This window comes from Anopheles funestus (assembly GCF_943734845.2).
Source record: "Anopheles funestus chromosome X unlocalized genomic scaffold, idAnoFuneDA-416_04 X_unloc_6, whole genome shotgun sequence".
Taxonomy (NCBI): Eukaryota; Metazoa; Arthropoda; class Insecta; order Diptera; family Culicidae; genus Anopheles; species Anopheles funestus.
Window position 1 is genome coordinate 18,617 of NW_026045187.1, and position 25,901 is coordinate 44,517.

Here is a 25,901-nt window from a genome sequence, read left to right on the forward strand (position 1 = left end):
TAGTTTCTACCAACTTTGACCAAAAACACCAACTTTGGCTACAAACATCCATTTTCTACCAACTTTGACCAAAAACACCAACTTTGGCTACAAACATCCATTTTCTACTAACTTTGACCAAAAACACCAACTTTGGCTACAAACATCTAGTTTCTACCAACTTTAACCAAAAACACCAACTTTGGCTACAAACATCCATTTTCTACCAACTTTGACCAAAAACACCAACTTTGGCTACAAACATCCATTTTCTACTAACTTTGACCAAAAACACCAACTTTGGCTACAAACATCTTGTTTCTACCAACTTTGACCAAAAACACCAACTTTGGCTACAAACATCTAGTTTCTACCAACTTTAACCAAAAACACCAACTTTGGCTACAAACATCTAGTTTCTACCAACTTTGACCAAAAACACCAACTTTGGCTACAAACATCTAGTTTCTACCAACTTTGACCAAAAACACCAACTTTGGCTACAAACATCCATTTTCTACTAACTTTGACCAAAAACACCAACTTTGGCTACAAACATCCATTTTCTACCAACTTTGACCAAAAACACCAACTTTGGCTACAAACATCTAGTTTCTACTAACATTGACCAAAACCATCAACTTTGGTCACAAACATCTAGTTTCTACTAACTTTGACCAAAACCATCAGCTACATCCGCGTATGTAGAATGTGTGCGAGAATGTGTGCGATGCTATTGGCCGCAAACAATGTTCCTCTCTGTTTGCCACAACATTTTTTACTATTTCCAATGTTTTTACCTGCATTGGAACAGGTGGTTGAAAATGTTATGCACAGGTATTTTTATATCCGAAAAATAATCTGTTCAGTGCCCTTCTTCAAAAGAACGAATTGATGGACAAATTGAAATACATCTGAGCACATCGACGTAAAACAACTTATGGTAGCTAATGAACGGATCTATCCAAATCTCTGTTACAATTGAAGATCCATTGGAAACTGACCGAGTTATGGCAGGTGACAGAAAAAGCTTAGGTCGCGAATAACTTTTTTGTCCGACATCGGAGCACATGGTCGTGTAAGACTTTTAGCTTGCATTCATTGAGATCTATCCAAATCACAAAGAAAATCCAAAATCGGTTGATAAATGACTGAGATATGGGCAAAAAAGAGAAGTTGAAATGCGAACCGCGAGAAATCAGCCTGAAGGTAGGCAATTCGTATAAGCCATTCAATGAATTAGAAGTTACTTTTTCGAATAACATTTGACACGGACAACTTAGCACATCGGCGTAGAATAACTTTTGGTAGCTTATGAGAAGATCTATCCATATCTGTGTTACAATTGAAGATCCATTGGAAACTGACCGAGTTATGGCAGGTGACAGAAAAAGCTTAGGTCGCGAATAACTTTTTTGTCCGACATCGGAGCACATGGTCGTGTAAGACTTTTAGCTTGCATTCATTGAGATCTATCCAAATCACAAAGAAAATCCGAAATCGGTTGATAAATGACTGAGATATGGGCAAAAAAGAGAAGTTGAAATGCGAACCGCGAGAAATCAGCCTGAAGGTAGGCAATTCGTATAAGCCATTCAATGAATTAGAAGTTACTTTTTCGAATAACATTTGACACGGACAACTTAGCACATCGGCGTAGAATAACTTTTGGTAGCTTATGAGAAGATCTATCCATATCTGTGTTACAATTGAAGATCCATTGGAAACTGACCGAGTTACGGCAGGTGACAGAAAAAGCTTAGGTCGCGAATAACTTTTTTGTCCGACATCGGAGCACATGGCCGTGTACACTTTTAGCTTGCATTCATTGAGATCTATCCAAATCACAAAAAAAAATCCAAAATCGGTTGATAAATGACTGAGATATGGGCAAAAAAGAGAAGTTGAAATGCGAACCGCGAGAAAACAGCCTGAAGGTAGCCAATTCGTATAAGCCATTCAATGAATTAGAAGTTACTTTTTCGAATAACTTTTTCCACAGACATCTGAGCACATCGACGTTGAACAACTTATGGTAGCTAATGAGCAGATCTATCCAAATCTGTGTTACAATTGAAGATCCATTGGAAACTGACCGAGTTATAAGCATCCAAAGTGGCAAAATGAGAAATTTTTGTTTGAAAAACCAAGAAAAATTTAAGTCTTTGTATCTCGAATAACATTTGACACAAACAACTTAGCACATCGGCGTAGAATAACTTTTGGTAGCTTATGAAAAGATCTATCCATATCTGTGTTACAATTGAAGATCCATTGGAAACTGACCGAGTTATAAGCATCCAAAGTGGCAAAATGAGAAATTTTTTTTGGAAAAACCGAGAAAATTTTAAGTCTTTGTATCTCGAAAAACATTTGACACACACAACTTAGCGCATCGGCGTAGAATAACTTTTTGTAGCTTATGAGAAGATCTATCCATATCTGTGTTACAATTGAAGATCCATTGGAAACTTACCGAGTTATAAGCATCCAAAGTGGCAAAATGAGAAATTTTTTTTGGAAAAACCGAGAAAATTTTAAGTCTTTGTATCTCGAATAACATTTGACACAGACAACTTAGCACATCGGCATAGAATAACTTTTGGTAGCTTATGAGAAGATCTATCCATATCTGTGTTACAATTGAAGATCCATTGGAAACTGACCGAGTTATAAGCATCCAAAGTGACAAAATGAGTATTCACGAAAGCGCCTCGCGCACTTGGTCGGGTTTTTGGTCCAACTTGCACCATTTTTGGCCCGTATTTGCCCCATAGCTCCGCCGGTATCCAAGATATCGCCACACTTTTTTCTGGCCATAGCTAGATGGCACTTGTGGCTAGATTTCTTCCATGCACCACGAAAGCGCCTCGCGCACTTGGTCGGGATTTTGGTCCAACTTGCACCATTTTTGGCCCGTATTTGCCCCATAGCTCCGCCGGTATCCAAGATATCGCCACACTTTCTTCTGGTCATGGCTAGATGGCACTTGTGGCTAGATTTCTTCCATGCACCACTAATCGCTACCATGTCTGTGGCCGGAGCTATTCGACGAACAACCATCGCATTTACCTAGGTACTTTCTCGGGTTTTTGGTCCAACTTGCACCATTTTTGGCCCGTATTTGCCCCATAGCTCCGCCGGTATCCAATATATCGCCACACTTTTTTCTGGCCATGGCTAGACGGCACTTGTGGCTAGATTTCTTCCATACATCACTAATCGCTACCATGTCTGTGGCCGGAGCTATTCGACGAACAACCATCGCATTTACCTAGGTACTTTTTCGGGTTTTTGGTCTAACTTGCACCATTTTTGGCCCGTATTTGCCCCATAGCTCCGCCGGTATCCAAGATATCGCCACACTTTCTTCTGGCCATAGCTAGATGGCACTTGTGGCTAGATTTCTTCCATGCACTACTAATCGCTACCATGTCTGTGGCCGGAGCTATTCACGAAAGCGCCTCGCGCACTTGGTCGGGATTTTGGTCCAACTTGCACCATTTTTGGCCCGTATTTGCCCCATAGCTCCGCCGGTATCCAAGATATCGCCACACTTTCTTCTGGTCATGGCTAGATGGCACTTGTGGCTAGATTTCTTCCATGCACCACTAATCGCTACCATGTCTGTGGCCGGAGCTATTCGACGAACAACCATCGCATTTACCTAGGTACTTTCTCGGGTTTTTGGTCCAACTTGCACCATTTTTGGCCCGTATTTGCCCCATAGCTCCGCCGGTATCCAATATATCGCCACACTTTCTTCTGGCCATGGCTAGACGGCACTTGTGGCTAGATTTCTTCCATACATCACTAATCGCTACCATGTCTGTGGCCGGAGCTATTCGACGAACAACCATCGCATTTACCTAGGTACTTTTTCGGGTTTTTGGTCTAACTTGCACCATTTTTGGCCCGTATTTGCCCCATAGCTCCGCCGGTATCCAAGATATCGCCACACTTTCTTCTGGCCATGGCTAGATGGCACTTGTGGCTAGATTTCTTCCATGCACTACTAATCGCTACCATGTCTGTGGCCGGAGCTATTCACGAAAGCGCCTCGCGCATTTGGTCGGGTTTTTGGTCTAACTTGCACCATTTTTGGCCCGTATTTGCCCCATAGCTCCGCCGGTATCCAAGATATCGCCACACTTTCTTCTGGCCATGGCTAGATGGCACTTGTGGCTAGATTTCTTCCATGCACTACTAATCGCTACCATGTCTGTGGCCGGAGCTATTCGACGAACAACCATCGCATTTACCTAGGTACTTTTTCGGGTTTTTGGTCTAACTTGCACCATTTTTGGCCCGTATTTGCCCCATAGCTCCGCCGGTATCCAAGATATCGCCACACTTTTTTCTGTCCATGGCTAGACGGCACTTGTGGCTAGATTTCTTCCATGCACCACTAATCGCTACCATGTCTGTGGCCGGAGCTATTCACGAAAGCGCCTCGCGCACTTGGTCGGGTTTTTGGTCCAACTTGCACCATTTTTGGCCCGTATTTGCCCCATAGCTCCGCCGGTATCCAAGATATCGCCACACTTTCTTCTGGCCATGGCTAGATGGCACTTGTGGCTAGATTTCTTCCATGCACTACTAATCGCTACCATGTCTGTGGCCGGAGCTATTCACGAAAGCGCCTCGCGCATTTGGTCGGGTTTTTGGTCCAACTTGCACCATTTTTGGCCCGTATTTGCCCCATAGCTCCGCCGGTATCCAAGATATCGCCACACTTTCTTCTGGCCATGGCTAGATGGCACTTGTGGCTAGATTTCTTCCATGCACTACTAATCGCTACCATGTCTGTGGCCGGAGCTATTCGACGAACAACCATCGCATTTACCTAGGTACTTTTTCGGGTTTTTGGTCTAACTTGCACCATTTTTGGCCCGTATTTGCCCCATAGCTCCGCCGGTATCCAAGATATCGCCACACTTTTTTCTGTCCATGGCTAGACGGCACTTGTGGCTAGATTTCTTCCATGCACCACTAATCGCTACCATGTCTGTGGCCGGAGCTATTCACGAAAGCGCCTCGCGCACTTGGTCGGGTTTTTGGTCCAACTTGCACCATTTTTGGCCCGTATTTGCCCCATAGCTCCGCCGGTATCCAAGATATCGCCACACTTTCTTCTGGCCATGGCTAGATGGCACTTGTGGCTAGATTTCTTCCATGCACCACTAATCGCTACCATGTCTGTGGCCGGAGCTATTCACGAAAGCGCCTCGCGCACTTGGTCGGGTTTTTGGTCCAACTTGCACCAATTTTGGCCCGTATTTGCCCCATAGCTCCGCCGGTATCCAAGATATCGCCACACTTTCTTCTGGCCATGGCTAGATGGCACTTGTGGCTAGATTTCTTCCAAGCACCACTAATCGCTACCATGTCTGTGGCCGGAGCTATTCGACGAACAACCATCGCATTTACCTAGGTACTTTTTCGGGTTTTTGGTCTAACTTGCACCATTTTTGGCCCGTATTTGCCCCATAGCTCCGCCGGTATCCAAGATATCGCCACACTTTTTTCTGTCCATGGCTAGACGGCACTTGTGGCTAGATTTCTTCCATACATCACTAATCGCTACCATGTCTGTGGCCGGAGCTATTCACGAAAGCGCCTCGCGCACTTGGTCGGGTTTTTGGTCCAACTTGCACCATTTTTGGCCCGTATTTGCCCCATAGCTCCGCCGGTATCCAAGATATCGCCACACTTTCTTCTGGCCATGGCTAGATGGCACTTGTGGCTAGATTTCTTCCATGCACCACTAATCGCTACCATGTCTGTGGCCGGAGCTATTCGACGAACAACCATCGCATTTACCTAGGTACTTTTTCGGGTTTTTGGTCCAACTTGCACCATTTTTAGCTTATAAGCTTATGAGAAGATCTATCCATATCTGTGTTACAATTGAAGATCAATTGGAAACTGACCGAGTTATAAGCATGCAAAGTGGCAAAATGAGAAATTTTTTTTTTTTGAAAAACCGAGAAAATTTTAAGTCTTTGTATCTCGAATAACATTTGACACAGACAACTTAGCACATCGGCGTAGAATAACTTTTGGTAGTTTATAAGCAGATCTATCCATATCTGTTTTACAATTGAAGATCCATTGGAAACTGACCGAGTTATAAGCATGCAAGTGACAAAATGAGGATTTTTTTGTAAAAATCGAGAAAATCTTTTATAAAAGAAAAAATAAGAATCGAGAAAATAAGATTTTAAAAACATTAAATGTACTGGAAAGAAGTTTTCATTCCTACCGACAACAATTAAAGCGCAGCGGAATATAATTCGTTTATTTCTTTCATCACATTGCTTACATTTGGACCCAATCGGCTCAATCGTCCTTCACTTGCTTGGTATGTGATAATATGTGTAATTATCATGCACATTAACGATATCGTACACCGGAACGTTCCGGTGTAAAATACAATTCAATTTTAATGCCATGCGGAAAATGTGCCGAACTTGTCCGCTACACCTAATGAAAGCTTTATATTGTACCCAAACGAAAGCTTTACATCAAAAGCTCTGTGATGCGAGAGCTTTTCCATATGCATTGGAACCATTTGGAAAGCTTTACCGCCATTTGCATTGGGTGTGTAGTAAAAGTGATGTCAGTAAAAATGTCATCGCAGATTCATAACGTAATAATGTCGAATTATGCATATATTTTCGGCTCAACTGTCATTTATTGGGTTTGTTGACAATAATATATGCAATTGTGTGTGCACATAAATTTTTTTACCCATACGCGGAACCTTCCGGCGTAAATTGCAATTCAATTTAAGCCAATGTTTTAAATTGCATTTTGATTTCATCTTCATTACAGTATTCTACTTATTATGTGTGGAAGTGTGTGATACAATTAAATATACATTTAACAAATCGTGAAGTTTTCTGCAAGAATATGTGCAAAACTGTTTGTAATGGCAACCGTTCAAAATATGGGCGTGCGGTTTTTTTTTATTTAATTACATTAAATTGTATTTTATCAAATGAGTCCATTCAGGTGTTCCACCACTCTCTGTTGCTCTCTCGCACTGATTGATCGAATCGTTCCCATGCGAAAGAATGGGAAGAAAAGGTTTGATTTAATTTTTGTTAGTACTGTTTTAAATCGGATTTTGGTCGGCTGTTATAATCATTGATTGTGGAAAATTGGTTGAAATAAAGTTTGATAGAAAAGAAATAATTTAATTTAATTTATTATAATTTAATTTATGATAAATTAATTTATTTTATTTTAATTTAATTTAATTTAATTCCATAACATTTCATTTCATTTCATATCATTTCATATCATTTCATATCATTTCATATCATTTCATATCATTTCATATCATTTCATATCATTTCATATCATTTCATATCATTTCATATCATTTCATATCATTTCATATCATTTCATATCATTTCATGTCATTTCATGTCATTTCTTGTCGTTTCATGTTGTTTCATGTCATTTCATGTCATTTCATGCACAGCAATATCGCGCGCGCGCAAGCATGCTCACTCCCACAGCAACAGCTAATCGAACATATGGCACCACCCCCACCCACAAAAAAACACACCGGCAACAGCTGTTGATACGGTGCGCGCTCCGTTTGCCTTAGCGCGGTATCGATGTGAAAAAAAGGGAAGCAAAGGTTTGATTTATTTTTTGTTAATACTGTTATAAATCGGATTTTGGTCGGTTGTTATGATCATTGGTTGTGTAGAATTGATTGAAATAAAGTTTGTTAGAAAAAAAATAATTTAATTTAATTTATTACAATTTATTTTAATTTTATTAAAAACGAAATAATTTAATTTAATTTAATTTTATTTTATTCAATTTAATTTAATTGCACTTTATTTCAATTCATTTCATTCAATATCACGCGCCGCAATAACGCGCGCGCATAAATACGCACGCATGCAACCGCACGCAACAGCTGATCGAACATATGGCACAACCCCCACCCACAAAAAAAAACACCGGCAACAGCTGTTGGTACCGTGCGCGCTCCGTTTGCCTTAGCGCGGTATCGATGTGAAAAAAAGGAAAGCAAAGGTTTGATTTATTTTTTGTTAATACTGATATAAATCGGATTTTATTCGGCTGTTATGATCATTGATTGTGTAGAATTGATTGAAATAAAGTTTGTTAGAAATAAAATAATTTAATTTAATTTATTACAATTAATTTTCATTTTATTAAAAATGAAATAATTTAGATTAATTTAATAGAATTGAATGTAATTTAATTGCACTTTATGTCAATTCATTTCATTTCATTCAATACCACGCGCCGCAATAACGCGCGCGCATAAATACGCACGCATGCAACCGCACGCAACAGCTGATCGAACGTATGCCACCCACCCCCACCCACAAAAAAACAACACCGGCAACAGCTGTTGATACGGTGCGCGATCCGTTTGCCTTAGCGCAGTATCGATGTGAAAGAAAGGAAAGCAAAGGTTTGATTTATTTTTTGTTAATACTGATATAAATCGGATTTTATTCGGGTGTTATGATCATTGATTGTGTAGAATTGATTGAAATGAAGTTGAATAGAAAAAAAATAATTTAATTTAATTTATTATAATTTATTTTAATTTCCTTAAGAATGAAATAATTTAATTTAATTTAATAGAATTTAATTTAATTTAATTGCACTATATTTCAATTCATTTCATTTAATTCAATATCACGCGCCGCAATAACGCGCGCGCATAAATACGCACGCATGCAACCGCACGCAACAGCTGATCGAACATATGGCACAACCCCCACCCACAAAAACACACACCGGCAACAGCTGTTGATACGGTGCGCGCTCCGTTTGCCTTAGCGCGGTATCGATGTGAAAGAAAGGGAAGCAAAGGTTTGATTTATTTTTTGTTAATAGTGATATAAATCGGATTTTGGTCGGCTGTTATGATCATTGATTGTGTAGAATTGATTGAAATGAAGTTGGATAGAAAAAAAATAATTTAATTTAATTTATTACAATTTATTTTAATTTTATTAAAAACGAAATAATTTAATTTAATTTAATTTTATTTTATTCAATTTAATTTAATTGCACTTTATTTCAATTCATTTCATTCAATATCACGCGCCGCAATAACGCGCGCGCATAAATACGCACGCATGCAACCGCACGCAACAGCTCATCGAACATATGGCACAACCCCCACCCACAAAAAAACACACCGGCAACAGCTGTTGATACGGTGCGCGCTCCGTTTGCCTTAGCGCGGTATCGACGTGAAAGAATGGGAAGCAAAGGTTTGATTTATTTTTTGTTAATACTGTTATAAATCGGATTTTGGTCGGCTGTTATGATCATTGATTGTGTAGAATTGATTGAAATAAAGTTTGTTAGAAAAAAAATAATTTAATTTAATTTATTACAATTTATTTTCATTTTATTAAAAATGAAATAAATTAGTTAAATTTAATAGCATTTAATTTAATTTAATTGCACTTTATTTCAATTAATTTCATTTAATTCAATATCACGCGCCGCAATAACGCGCGCGCATAAATACGCACGCATACAACCGCACGCAACAGCTGATCGAACGTATGCCATCACAACGCGACACCGTCAAGGTCAACAGCTGTTGGTACCGTGCGCGATCCGTTTGCCTTAGCGCGGTATCGATGTGAAGAAAAGGGAAGCAAAGGTTTGATTTATTTTTTGTTAATACTGTTATAAATCGTATTTTGTCGGCTGTTATGATCATTGATTGTGTAGAATTGATTGAAATGAAGTTGGATAGAAAAAAAATAATTTAATTTAATTTATTACAATTTATTTTAATTTTATTAAAAATGAAACAATTTATTTTAATTTAATATAATTTAATTTAATTTAATTGAAGTATATTTCAATTCATTTCATTTAATTCAATATAACGCGCCGCAATAACGCGCGCGCATAAATACGCACGCATGCAACCGCACGCAACAGCTGATCGAACGTATGCCACCACAACGCGACACCGTCAACAGCTGTTGGTATCGTGCGCGCTCCGTTTGCCTTAGCGTGGTATCGATGTGAACCGTGCCGCGGTCGAGGTTGAAATGAGCTCGTCCAGGTGGGTTTCCCCCACGCTCGCGTTTTCTCCCGCGCACTAATTGGTCGAAGCGTTCCCATACCGAAGAGAGGGAATGGCAAATGTTGGCTGAATTGTAAATGGTATGTCTGAAATCGGATATCCGCTTTAATAGCAATTAATATTTATTTTATTTAAAATTAATTACACTAAATGAAATTAATTTCACTGCAATGCACATAAGTTAGGTTAAATAGAATGTATGAAGGTGGTTTGAAATTATTTAATGTGAAATGTTAATAAATGTATTCATTTATTTAATTAATTATTGGAATTATAGTGAAGTGTATTAAATTGCATAAAATGAAATAATTGTTTAAATTTATTTATTCAATGAAGTGTTATGAAAAGTGAAGAATGTAGTGTAATTTATATTGTTTTTTAATTTATTAAAAACCTAATGTAAACTTTTTTAATTACATTCAATGTAATGCAATGTAATTAAATTTCAATAAATTTAATTTAATTTAATTTAATTAATTTTAATTTATTTCAATTTATTTTAATTTACTTTAATTTAATTGAATTTAATTTAATGTAATTATACTTTTATTAAATTTAATTTTAATTTAATTTAATTGAATATAATTGAATTTATTTGAATTTAATTCAATTTATTTTATTTCAATTTAATTTAATTTAATTAAGTTTAATATAATTTAATTTAATTCCATAAGATTTCATTTCATGTCATTTCATGCACAGCAATATCGCGCGCTCGCGCATGCGCACTCGCACAGCAACAGCTGATCGACCGTATACCACCCCCACCGAAAATAAACATCACCGGCAACCGTCTCTTTTTTATCGTGCGCGCTCCTTCCCGCCTTAGCGCGGTATCGATGTGAACCGTACCACGGTCGAGGTTGAAATGAGCTCGTCCAGGTGGGTTTCCCCCACTCTCGCGCATGCGCACTCGCACAGCAACAGCTGATCGACCGTATACCACCCCCACCGAAAATAAACATCACCGGCAACCGTCTCTTTTCTATCGTGCGCGCTCCTTCCCGCCTTAGCGCGGTATCGATGTGAACCGTACCACGGTCGAGGTTGAAATGAGCTCGTCCAGGTGGGTTTCCCCCACTCTCGCGCATGCGCATGCGCACTCGCACAGCTGATCGATCGTATGCCCACCCCACCGAAAATAAACATCACCGGCAACCGTCTCTTTTTTATCGAGCGCGCTCCTTCCCGCGTTAGCGCGGTATCGATGTGAACCGTACCACGGTCGAGGTTGAAATGAGCTCGTCCAGGTGGGTTTCCCCCACTCTCGCGCACTCGCTCGCGCGCTGGCTCAAGATTGGCCCGTTCCGCGGCGTACTAATACATGCTCATAAAAAGCGTCAAACCCGTTTCTCGCTTTGCGCGCAACGTGCACAAAGCGGAGAACGGGTTCGACACCACCGGCCCTCGTGTAGCGATAGGAAAACGTTTGCCGGTGTTTGTAAATATGCGTATTTTTTGCCGGATTTGAGCGTTCTGATTGGCTTGTAACGCTAGTATGGAAACGTAAACGCCCAGCGTGACGATTCGAGCGGGATGAAGCGATCTGAAACCCCAGGCGCGGGAACGGCTCATCCGAAAAGCGTTACATTAACGAAAATATATATTAAGACTAGCTTAAACTCCGGGCCCGGTAGATTACAGGGCTACGCACGATAAGGGGATGTAAGAAGATAGGGGATGTAAGAAGATAGGGGATGTGAGAAGATAGGGGATGTAAGAAGATAGGGGATGTAAGAAGATAGGGGATGTGAGAAGATAGGGGGTGTGAGAAGATAGGGGGTGTAAGAAGATACTTTGACTACAAACATCTCGTTTCTACTAACATTGACCAAAAACATCAACTTTGACTACAAACTTCGAGTTTCCACCAACTTTGACCAAAAACATCAACTTTGACCGAAATCGATGGTTTTGTAGCAACTTCGACTGTATTGAGTCATTTTCAACCAACATTGACCAAAATCATCAAAATTGACCGAAATCATCAACATTGACCAAAATCGATGGTTTTGTACCAACTTCGACTGTATTGTGTCATTGTTAACCAACATTGACCAAAATCATCAACATTGACCAAAATCGATGGTTTTGTACCAACTTCGACTGTGTTGTGTCATTGTTAACCAACATTGATGAAAACCATCAATTTTGGCTACATACATCTAGTTTCTACCAACTTTGACCAAAACCATCAATTTTGACTACAAACATCTAGTTTCTACCAACATTGATGAAAACCATCAATTTTGACTACATACATCTAGTTTCTACCAACATTGATGAAAACCATCAATTTTAACTACATACATCTAGTTTCTACCAACGTTGATGAAAACCATCAATTTTGACTACAAACATCTAGTTTCTACCAACTTTGACCAAAACCATCAATTTTGACTACATACATCTAGTTTCTACCAACATTGATGAAAACCATCAATTACAACCAAAACTAACTAGTTTCTACCAACATTGATGAAAACCATCAATTTTGGCTACAAACATCTAGTTTCTACCAACTTTGGCTACAAACATCTAGTTTCTACTAACTTTGACCAAAAACATCAACTTTGGCTACAAACATCCATTTTCTACTAACTTTGACCAAAAACACCAACTTTGGCTACAAACATCCATTTTCTACTAACTTTGACCAAAAACACCAACTTTGGCTACAAACATCCATTTTCTACCAACTTTGACCAAAAACACCAACTTTGGTTACAAACATCTAGTTTCTACTAACTTTGACCAAAAACACCAACTTTGGCTACAAACATCTAGTTTCTACCAACTTTGACCAAAAACACCAACTTTGGCTACAAACATCCATTTTCTACTAACTTTGACCAAAAACACCAACTTTGGCTACAAACATCTAGTTTCTACCAACTTTGACTAAAAACACCAACTTTGGCTACAAACATCTAGTTTCTACCAACTTTGACCAAAAACACCAACTTTGGCTACAAACATCTAGTTTCTACCAACTTTGACCAAAAACACCAACTTTGGCTACAAACATCTAGTTTCTACCAACTTTGACCAAAAACACCAACTTTGGCAACAAACATCTAGTTTCTACCAACTTTGACCAAAAACACCAACTTTGGCTACAAACATCTAGTTTCTACCAACTTTGACCAAAAACACCAACTTTGGCTACAAACATCTAGTTTCTACTAACTTTGACCAAAAACACCAACTTTGGCTACAAACATCTAGTTTCTACCAACTTTGACCAAAAACACCAACTTTGGCTACAAACATCCATTTTCTACCAACTTTGACCAAAAACACCAACTTTGGCTACAAACATCCATTTTCTACTAACTTTGACCAAAAACACCAACTTTGGCTACAAACATCCATTTTCTACCAACTTTGACCAAAAACACCAACTTTGGCTACAAACATCTAGTTTCTACCAACTTTGACCAAAAACACCAACTTTGGCTACAAACATCCATTTTCTACCAACTTTGACCAAAAACACCAACTTTGGCTACAAACATCTAGTTTCTACCAACTTTGACCAAAAACACCAACTTTGGCTACAAACATCCATTTTCTACCAACTTTGACCAAAAACATCAACTTTGGCTACAAACATCCATTTTCTACCAACTTTGACCAAAAACATCAACTTTGGCTACAAACATCCATTTTCTACCAACTTTGACCAAAAACACCAACTTTGGCTACAAACATCTAGTTTCTACCAACTTTGACCAAAAACACCAACTTTGGCTACAAACATCTTGTTTCTACCAACTTTGACCAAAAACACCAACTTTGGCTACAAACATCTAGTTTCTACCAACTTTGACCAAAAACACCAACTTTGGCTACAAACATCCATTTTCTACTAACTTTGACCAAAAACACCAACTTTGGCTACAAACATCTAGTTTCTACCAACTTTGACCAAAAACACCAACTTTGGCTACAAACATCTAGTTTCTACCAACTTTGACCAAAACACCAACTTTGGCTACAAACATCCATTTTCTACTAACTTTAACCAAAAACACCAACTTTGGCTACAAACATCTAGTTTCTACCAACTTTGACCAAAAACACCAACTTTGGCTACAAACATCCATTTTCTACCAACTTTGACCAAAAACACCAACTTTGGCTACAAACATCTAGTTTCTACCAACTTTAACCAAAAACACCAACTTTGGCTACAAACATCTAGTTTCTACCAACATTGATGAAAATCATCAATTTTGACTACAAACATCTAGTTTTTACCAACATTGATGAAAACCATCAATTTTGACTACAAACATCTAGTTTCTACCAACATTGATGAAAACCATCAATTTTGACTACAAACATCTAGTTTCTACCAACATTGATGAAAACCATCAATTTTGACTACAAACATCTAGTTTCTACCAACATTGATGAAAATCATCAATTTTGACTACAAACATCTAGTTTCTACCAACATTGATGAAAACCATCAATTTTGACTACAAACATCCATTTTCTACTAACTTTGACCAAAAACACCAACTTTGGCTACAAACATCCATTTTCTACTAACTTTGACCAAAAACACCAACTTTGGCTACAAACATCTAGTTTCTACCAACTTTGACCAAAAACACCAACTTTGGCTACAAACATCCATTTTCTACTAACTTTGACCAAAAACACCAACTTTGGCTACAAACATCTAGTTTCTACCAACTTTGACCAAAAACACCAACTTTGGCTACAAACATCTAGTTTCTACCAACTTTGACCAAAACACCAACTTTGGCTACAAACATCCATTTTCTACTAACTTTAACCAAAAACACCAACTTTGGCTACAAACATCTAGTTTCTACCAACTTTGACCAAAAACACCAACTTTGGCTACAAACATCCATTTTCTACCAACTTTGACCAAAAACACCAACTTTGGCTACAAACATCTAGTTTCTACCAACTTTAACCAAAAACACCAACTTTGGCTACAAACATCTAGTTTCTACCAACATTGATGAAAATCATCAATTTTGACTACAAACATCTAGTTTTTACCAACATTGATGAAAACCATCAATTTTGACTACAAACATCCATTTTCTACTAACTTTGACCAAAAACATCAACTTTGGCTACAAACATCCATTTTCTACCAACTTTGACCAAAAACACCAACTTTGGCTACAAACATCTAGTTTCTACCAACTTTGACCAAAAACACCAACTTTGGCTACAAACATCCATTTTCTACCAACTTTGACCAAAAACACCAACTTTGGCTACAAACATCTAGTTTCTACCAACATTGATGAAAATCATCAATTTTGACTACAAACATCTAGTTTCTACCAACATTGATGAAAACCATCAATTTTGACTACAAACATCTAGTTTCTACCAACATTGATGAAAACCATCAATTACAACCAAAACTAACTAGTTTCTACCAACATTGATGAAAACCATCAATTTTGACTACAAACATCTAGTTTCTACCAACATTGATGAAAACCATCAATTTTGACTACAAACATCCATTTTTTACTAACTTTGACCAAAAACACCAACTTTGGCTACAAACATCCACTTTCTACCAACTTTGACCAAAAACACCAACTTTGGCTACAAACATCTAGTTTCTACCAACTTTGACCAAAAACACCAACTTTGGCTACAAACATCTAGTTTCTACCAACTTTGACCAAAAACATCAACTTTGGCTACAAACATCCATTTTCTACCAACTTTGACCAAAAACACCAACTTTGGCTACAAACATCTAGTTTCTACCAACTTTGACCAAAAACACCAACTTTGGCTACAAACATCTAGTTTCTACCAACTTTGACCAAAAACACCAACTTTGGCTACAAACATCTAGTTTCTACCAACTTTGACCAAAAACATCAACTTTGGCTACAAACATCCATTTTCTACCAACTTTGACCAAAAAACATCAACTTTGGCTACAAACATTCATTTTCTACCAACTTTGACCAAAAACACCAACTTTGGCTACAAACATCTAGTTTCTACCAACTTTGACCAAAAACACCAACTTTGGCTACAAACATCTAGTTTCTACCAACTTTGACCAAAAACACCAACTTTGGCTACAAACATCTAGTTTCTACCAACTTTGAACCAAAAACACCAACTTTGGCTACAAACATCCATTTTCTACTAACTTTGACCAAAAACACCAACTTTGGCTACAAACATCTAGTTTCTACCAACTTTGACCAAAAACACCAACTTTGGCTACAAACATTCGTTTTCTACCAACTTTGACCAAAACACCAACTTTGGCTTACAAACATCCATTTTCTACTAACTTTGACCAAAACCATCAATTTTGACTACAAACATCTAGTTTCTACCAACTTTGACCAAAAACACCAACTTTGGCTACAAACATCTAGTTTCTACCAACTTTGACCAAAAACACCAACTTTGGCTACAAACATCTAGTTTCTACCAACTTTGACCAAAAACACCAACTTTGGCTACAAACATTCATTTTCTACCACTTTGACCAAAAACACCAACTTTGGCTACAAACATCCATTTTCTACTAACTTTGACCAAAACCATCAATTTTGACTACAAACATCTAGTGGTCTACAACTTTGACCAAAAACACCAACTTTGGCTACAAACATCTAGTTTCTACCGAACTTTGACCAAAAACACCAACTTTGGCTACAAACATCTAGTTTCTACCAACTTTGACCAAAACACCAACTTTGGCTACAAACATCCATTTTCTACTAACTTTGACAAAAACACCAACTTTGGCTACAAACATCTAGTTTCTACCAACTTTGACCAAAACACCAACTTTGGCTACAAACATCCATTTTCTACTAACTTTGACAACAACACCAACTTTGGCTACAACATCTAGTTTCTACCAACTTTGACCAAAAACACCAACTTTGGCTACAAATATCTAGTTTCTACCAACTTTGACCAAAAAACACCAACTTTGGCTACAAACATCTAGTTTCTACTAACTTTGACCAAAAACACCAACTTTGGCTACAAACATCTAGTTTCTACCAACTTTGACCAAAAACACCAACTTTGGCTACAAACATCTTGTTTCTACCAACTTTGACCAAAAACACCAACTTTGGCTACAAACATCTAGTTTCTACCAACTTTGACCAAAAACACCAACTTTGACAAACATCTAGTTTCTACCAACTTTGACCAAAAACATAAACTTTGGCTACAAACATCCATTTTCTACCAACTTTGACCAAAACACCAACTTTGGCTACAAACATCTAGTTTCTACCAACTTTGACCAAAAACACCAACTTTGGCTACAAACATCCATTTTCTACTAACTTTGACCAAAAACACCAACTTTGGCTACAATCATCTAGTTTCTACCAACTTTGACCAAAAACACCAACTTTGGCTACAAACATCCATTTTCTACCAACTTTGACCAAAAACACCAACTTTGGCTACAAACATCTAGTTTCTACCAACTTTAACCAAAAACACCAACTTTGGCTACAAAACATCTAGTTTCTACCAACTTTGACCAAAAACACCAACTTTGGCTACATACATCTAGTTTCTACCAACTTTGACCAAAAACACCAACTTTGGCTACAAACATCCATTTTCTACTAACTTTGACCAAAAACACCAACTTTGGCTACAAACATCTAGTTTCTACCAACTTTGACCAAAAACACCAACTTTGGCTACAAACATCTTGTTTCTACCAACTTTGACCAAAAACACCAACTTTGGCTACAAACATCTAGTTTCTACCAACTTTGACCAAAAACACCAACTTTGACAAACATCTAGTTTCTACCAACTTTGACCAAAAACACCAACTTTGGCTATAAACATCCATTTTCTACCAACTTTGACCAAAACATAAACTTTGGCTACAAACATCCATTTTCTACCAACTTTGACCAAAAACACCAACTTTGGCTACATACATCTAGTTTCTACCAACTTTGACCAAAAACACCAACTTTGGCTACAAAACATCCATTTTCTACCAACTTTGACCAAAAACACCAACTTTGGCTACAAACATCTAGTTTCTACCAACTTTAACCAAAAACACCAACTTTGGCTACAAACATCTAGTTTCTACCAACTTTGACCAAAAACACCAACTTTGGCTACAAACATCTAGTTTCTACCAACTTTGACCAAAAACACCAACTTTGGCTACAAACATCCATTTTCTAACCAACTTTGACCAAAAACACCAACTTTGGCTACAAACATCCATTTTCTACTAACTTTGACCAAAAACACCAACTTTGGCTACAAACATCCATTTTCTACCAACTTTGACCAAAAACACCAACTTTGGCTACAAACATCCATTTTCTACTAACTTTGACCAAAAACACCAACTTTGGCTACAAACATCTTGTTTCTACCAACTTTGACCAAAAACAACAACTTTGGCTACAACATCTAGTTTCTACCAACTTTGACCAAAAACACCAACTTTGGCTACAAAACATCCATTTTCTACTAACTTTGACCAACAACACCAACTTTGGCTACAAACATCTAGTTTCTACCAACTTTGACCAAAAACACCAACTTTGGCTACAAACATCCATTTTCTACTAACTTTGACCAAAACCATCAATTTTGACTACAAACATCTAGTTTCTACCAACTTTGACCAAAAAACACCAACTTTGGCTACAAACATCTAGTTTCTACCAACTTTGACCAAAAACACCAACTTTGGCTACAAACATCTAGTTTCTACCAACTTTGACCAAAAACACCAACTTTGGCTACAAACATCCATTTTCTACCAACTTTGACCAAAAACACCAACTTTGGCTACAAACATCCATTTTTCTACTAACTTTGACCAAAACCATCATTTTGACTACAAACATCTAGTTTCTACCAACTTTGACCAAAAACACCAACTTGGCTACAAACATCTAGTTTCTACCAACTTTGACCAAAAACACCAACTTTGGCTACAAAACATCTAGTTTCTACCAACTTTGACCAAAAACACCAACTTTGGCTACAAACATCCATTTTCTACTAACTTTGACCAAAAACACCAACTTTGGCTACAAACATCTAGTTTCTACCAACTTTGACCAAAAACACCAACTTTGGCTACAAACATCCATTTTCTACTAACTTTGACCAACAACACCAACTTTGGCTACAAACATCTAGTTTCTACCAACTTTGACCAAAAACACCAACTTTGGCTACAAATATCTAGTTTCTACCAACTTGACCAAAAACACCAACTTTGGCTACAAACATCTAGTTTCTACTAACTTTGACCAAAAACACCAACTTTGGCTACAAACATCTAGTTTCTACCAACTTTGACCAAAAACACCAACTTTGGCTACAAACATCTTGTTTCTACCAACTTTGACCAAAAACACCAACTTTGGCTACAAACATCTAGTTTCTACCAACTTTGACCAAAACACCAACTTTGACAAACATCTAGTTTCTACCAACTTTGACCAAAAACATAAACTTTGGCTACAAACATCCATTTTTCTACAACTTTGACCAAAAACACCAACTTTGGCTACAAACATCTAGTTTCTACCAACTTTGACCAAAAACACCAACTTTGGCTACAAACATCCATTTTCTACTAACTTTGACCAAAAACACCAACTTTGGCTACAAACATCTAGTTTCTACCAACTTGACCAAAAACACCAACTTGGCTACAAACATCCATTTTCTACCAACTTTGACCAAAAACACCAACTTTGGCTACAAACATCTAGTTTCTACCAACTTTAACCAAAAACACCAACTTTGGCTACAAACATCTAGTTTCTACCAACTTTGACCAAAAACACCAACTTTGGCTACAAACATCTAGTTTCTACCAACTTTGACCAAAAACACCAACTTTGGCTACAAACATCCATTTTCTACCAACTTTGACCAAAAACACCAACTTTGGCTACAAACATCCATTTTCTACTAACTTTGACCAAAAACACCAACTTTGGCTACAAACATCTAGTTTCTACCAACTTTGACCAAAAACACCAACTTTGGCTACAAACATCCATTTTCTACCAACTTTGACCAAAAACACCAACTTTGGCTACAAACATCTAGTTTCTACCAACTTTAACCAAAAACACCAACTTTGGCTACAAACATCTAGTTTCTACCAACTTTGACAAAAACACCAACTTTGGCTACAAACATCTAGTTTCTACCAACTTTTGACCAAAAACACCAACTTTGGCTACAAACATCCATTTTCTACTAACTTTGACCAAAAACACCAACTTTGGCTACAAACATCTAGTTTCTACCAACTTTGACCAAAAACACCAACTTTGGCTACAAACATCTTGTTTCTACCAACTTTGACCAAAAACACCAACTTTGGCTACAAACATCTAGTTTCTACCAACTTTGACCAAAACACCAACTTTGACAAACATCTAGTTTCTACCAACTTTGACCAAAAACACCAACTTTGGCTATAAACATCCATTTTCTACCAACTTTGACCAAAAACATAAACTTTGGCTACAAACATCCATTTTCTACCAACTTTGACCAAAAACACCAACTTTGGCTACAAACATCTAGTTTCTACCAACTTTGACCAAAAACACCAACTTTGGCTACAAACATCCATTTTCTACTAACTTTGACCAAAAACACCAACTTTGGCTACAATCATCTAGTTTTCTACCAACTTTGACCAAAAACACCAACTTTGGCTGCATACATCCATTTTCTACCAACTTTGACCAAAAACACCAACTTTGGCTACAAACATCTAGTTTCTACCAACTTTAACCAAAACACCAACTTTGGCTACAAACATCTAGTTTCTACCAACTTTGACCAAAAACACCAACTTTGGCTACAAACATCTAGTTTCTACCAACTTTGACCAAAAACACCAACTTTGGCTACAAACATCCATTTCTACCAACTTTGACCAAAAACACCAACTTTGGCTACAAACATCCATTTTCTACTAACTTTGACCAAAAACACCAACTTTGGCTACAAACATCCATTTTCTACCAACCTTGACCAAAAACACCAACTTTGGCTACAAACATCCATTTTCTACTAACTTTGACCAAAAACACCACTTTGGCTACAAACATCTTGTTTCTACCAACTTTGACCAAAAAACACCAACTTTGGCTACAAACATCTAGTTTCTACCAACTTTGACCAAAAACACCAACTTTGGCTACAAACATCCATTTTCTACTAACTTTGACCAAAAACACCAACTTTGGCTACAAACATCTAGTTTCTACCAACTTTGACCAAAAACACCAACTTTGGCTACAAATATCTAGTTTCTACCAACTTTGACCAAAAACACCAACTTTGGCTACAAACATCCATTTTCTACTAACTTTGACCAAAAACACCAACTTTGGCTACAAACATCTAGTTTCTACCAACTTTGACCAAAAACACCAACTTTGGCTACAAACATCTTGTTTCTACCAACTTTGACCAAAAACACCAACTTTGGCTACAAACATCTAGTTTCTACCAACTTTGACCAAAAACACCAACTTTGACAAACATCTAGTTTCTACCAACTTTGACCAAAAACACCAACTTTGGCTACAAACATCCATTTTCTACCAACTTTGACCAAAAACATAAACTTTGGCTACAAACATCCATTTTCTACCAACTTTGACCAAAAACACCAACTTTGGCTACAAACATCTAGTTTCTACCAACTTTGACCAAAAACACCAACTTTGGCTACAAACAGTCCATTTTCTACTAACTTTGACCAAAAACACCAACTTTGGCTACAAACATCTAGTTTCTACCAACTTTGACCAAAAACACCAACTTTGGCTACAAACATCCATTTTCTACCAACTTTGACCAAAAACACCAACTTTGGCTACAAACATCTAGTTTCTACCAACTTTAACCAAAAACACCAACTTTGGCTACAAACATCTAGTTTCTACCAACTTTGACCAAAAACACCAACTTTGGCTATAAACATCTAGTTTCTACCAACTTTGACCAAAAACACCAACTTTGGCTACAAACATCCATTTTCTACTAACTTTGACCAAAAACACCAACTTTGGCTACAAACATCTAGTTTCTACCAACTTTGACCAAAAACACCAACTTTGGCTACAAACATCTTGTTTCTACCAACTTTGACCAAAAACACCAACTTTGGCTACAAACATCTAGTTTCTACCAACTTTGACCAAAAACACCAACTTTGACAAACATCTAGTTTCTACCAACTTTGACCAAAAAACACCAACTTTGGCTAAAAAACATCCATTTTCTACCAACTTTGGCTAAAATCATCAACTTTGGTAGGAAACATCCATTTTCTACCAACTTTGACCAAAAACACCAACTTTGGCTACAAACATCTAGTTTCTACCAACTTTGACCAAAAACACCAACTTTGGCTACAAACATCCATTTTCTACTAACTTTGACCAAAAACACCAACTTTGGCTACAAACATCTAGTTTCTACCAACTTTGACCAAAACACCAACTTTGGCTACAAACATCCATTTTCTACCAACTTTGACCAAAAACACCAACTTTGGCTACAAACATCTAGTTTCTACCAACTTTAACCAAAAACACCAACTTTGGCTACAAACATCTAGTTTCTACCAACTTTGACCAAAAACACCAACTTTGGCTACAAACATCTAGTTTCTACCAACTTTGACCAAAAACACCAACTTTGGCTACAAACATCCATTTTCTACCAACTTTGACCAAAAACACCAACTTTGGCTACAAACATCCATTTTTCTACTAACTTTGACCAAAAACACCAACTTTGGCTACAAACATCCATTTTCTACCAACTTTGACCAAAAACACCAACTTTGGCTACAAACATCCATTTTCTACTAACTTTTGACCAAAAACACCAACTTTGGCTACAAACATCTAGTTTCTACCAACTTTGACCAAAAACACCAACTTTGGCTACAAACATCTAGTTTCTACCAACTTTGACCAAAAACACCAACTTTGGCTACAAACATCCATTTTCTACTAACTTTGACCAAAAACACCAACTTTGGCTACAAACATCCATTTTCTACTAACTTTGACCAAAAACACCAACTTTGGCTACAAACATCTAGTTTCTACCAACTTGACCAAAAACACCAACTTTGGCTACAAACATCCATTTTCTACTAACTTTGACCAACAACACCAACTTTGGCTACAAACATCTAGTTTCTACCAACTTTGACCAAAAACACCAACTTGGCTACAAATATCTAGTTTCTACCAACTTTAACCAAAAACACCAACTTTGGCTACAAACATCTAGTTTCTACCAACTTTAACCAAAACACCAATTTTGGCTACAAACATCCATTTTCTACCAACTTTGACCAAAAACACCAACTTTGGCTACAAACATCCATTTTCTACTAACTTTGACCAAAAACACCAACTTTGGCTACAAACATCTAGTTTCTACCAACTTTAACCAAAAACACCAATTTTGGCTACAAACATCCATTTTCTACCAACTTTGACCAAAAACACCAACTTTGGCTACAAATATCCATTTTCTACTAACTTTGACCAAAAACACCAACTTTGGCTACAAACATCTTGTTTCTACCAACTTTGACCAAAAACACCAACTTTGGCTACAAACATCTAGTTTCTACCAACTTTAACCAAAAACACCAACTTTGGCTACAAACATCTAGTTTCTACTAACTTTGACCAAAAACACCAACTTTGGCTACAAACATCCATTTTCTACCAACTTTGACCAAAAACACCAACTTTGGCTACAAATATCCATTTTCTACTAACTTTGACCAAAAACACCAACTTTGGCTACAAACATCTTGTTTCTACCAACTTTGACCAAAAACACCAACTTTGGCTACAAACATCTAGTTTCTACCAACTTTAACCAAAAACACCAACTTTGGCTACAAACATCTAGTTTCTACCAACTTTGACCAAAAACACCAACTTTGGCTACAAACATCCATTTTCTACCAACTTTGACCAAAAACACCAACTTTGGCTACAAACATCCATTTTCTACTAACTTTGACCAAAAACACCAACTTTGGCTACAAACATCCATTTTCTACCAACTTTGACCAAAAACACCAACTTTGGCTACAAACATCCATTTTCTACTAACTTTGACCAAAAACACCAACTTTGGCTACAAACATCTTGTTTCTACCAACTTTGACCAAAAACACCAACTTTGGCTACAAACATCTAGTTTCTACCAACTTTAACCAAAAACACCAACTTTGGCTACAAACATCTAGTTTCTACCAACTTTAACCAAAAACACCAACTTTGGCTACAAACATCCATTTTCTACCAACTTTGACCAAAAACACCAACTTTGGCTACAAACATCCATTTTCTACTAACTTTGACCAAAAACACCAACTTTGGCTACAAACATCTAGTTTCTACCAACTTTAACCAAAAACACCAACTTTGGCTACAAACATCTAGTTTCTACCAACTTTGACCAAAAACACCAACTTTGGCTACAAACATCCATTTTCTACTAACTTTGACCAAAATCATCAACTTTGGCTACAAACATCCATTTTCTACCAACTTTAACCAAAATCATCAACTTTGGCTACAAACATCCATTTTCTACCAACTTTGACCAAAAACACCAACTTTGGCTACAAACATCCATTTTCTACTAACTTTGACCAAAAACACCAACTTTGGCTACAAACATCCATTTTCTACCAACTTTGACCAAAAACACCAACTTTGGCTACAAACATCCATTTTCTACTAACTTTGACCAAAAACACCAACTTTGGCTACAAACATCTAGTTTCTACCAACTTTAACCAAAAACACCAACTTTGGCTACAAACATCTAGTTTCTACCAACTTTGACCAAAAACACCAACTTTGGCTACAAACATCCATTTTCTACTAACTTTGACCAAAAACACCAACTTTGGCTACAAACATCCATTTTCTACCAACTTTAACCAAAATCATCAACTTTGGCTACAAACATCCATTTTCTACCAACTTTGACCAAAAACACCAACTTTGGCTACAAACATCCATTTTCTACTAACTTTGACCAAAAACACCAACTTTGGCTACAAACATCTTGTTTCTACCAACTTTGACCAAAAACACCAACTTTGGCTACAAACATCTAGTTTCTACCAACTTTAACCAAAAACACCAACTTTGGCTACAAACATCTAGTTTCTACTAACTTTGACCAAAAACACCAACTTTGGCTACAAACATCCATTTTCTACCAACTTTGACCAAAAACACCAACTTTGGCTACAAACATCCATTTTCTACTAACTTTGACCAAAAACACCAACTTTGGCTACAAACATCCATTTTCTACCAACTTTGACCAAAAACACCAACTTTGGCTACAAACATCCATTTTCTACTAACTTTGACCAAAAACACCAACTTTGGCTACAAACATCTTGTTTCTACCAACTTTGACCAAAAACACCAACTTTGGCTACAAACATCTAGTTTCTACCAACTTTAACCAAAAACACCAACTTTGGCTACAAACATCTAGTTTCTACCAACTTTAACCAAAAACACCAATTTTGGCTACAAACATCCATTTTCTACCAACTTTGACCAAAAACACCAACTTTGGCTACAAACATCCATTTTCTACTAACTTTGACCAAAAACACCAACTTTGGCTACAAACATCTTGTTTCTACCAACTTTGACCAAAAACACCAACTTTGGCTACAAACATCTAGTTTCTA

The 25,901-nt window shown here is 37.3% G+C and overlaps 1 long non-coding RNA gene across 4 annotated transcripts in view; it reads left to right on the forward strand.

Annotated features, from left to right (window-relative positions):
* The window catches only part of LOC125773875 (uncharacterized), a 76,681-nt gene that overhangs the window by 18,574 nt on the left and 32,206 nt on the right, over positions 1-25,901 (forward strand). For 3 of the 4 annotated variants that reach the window (XR_007420435.1, XR_007420436.1, XR_007420438.1), the window contains exon 1: positions 593-1,360. This is a non-coding gene — a long non-coding RNA (uncharacterized LOC125773875). Of the gene's footprint in view, positions 1-592; positions 1,361-25,901 lie in introns of those variants that run through there. The other variant, XR_007420437.1, reaches the window with a different exon arrangement.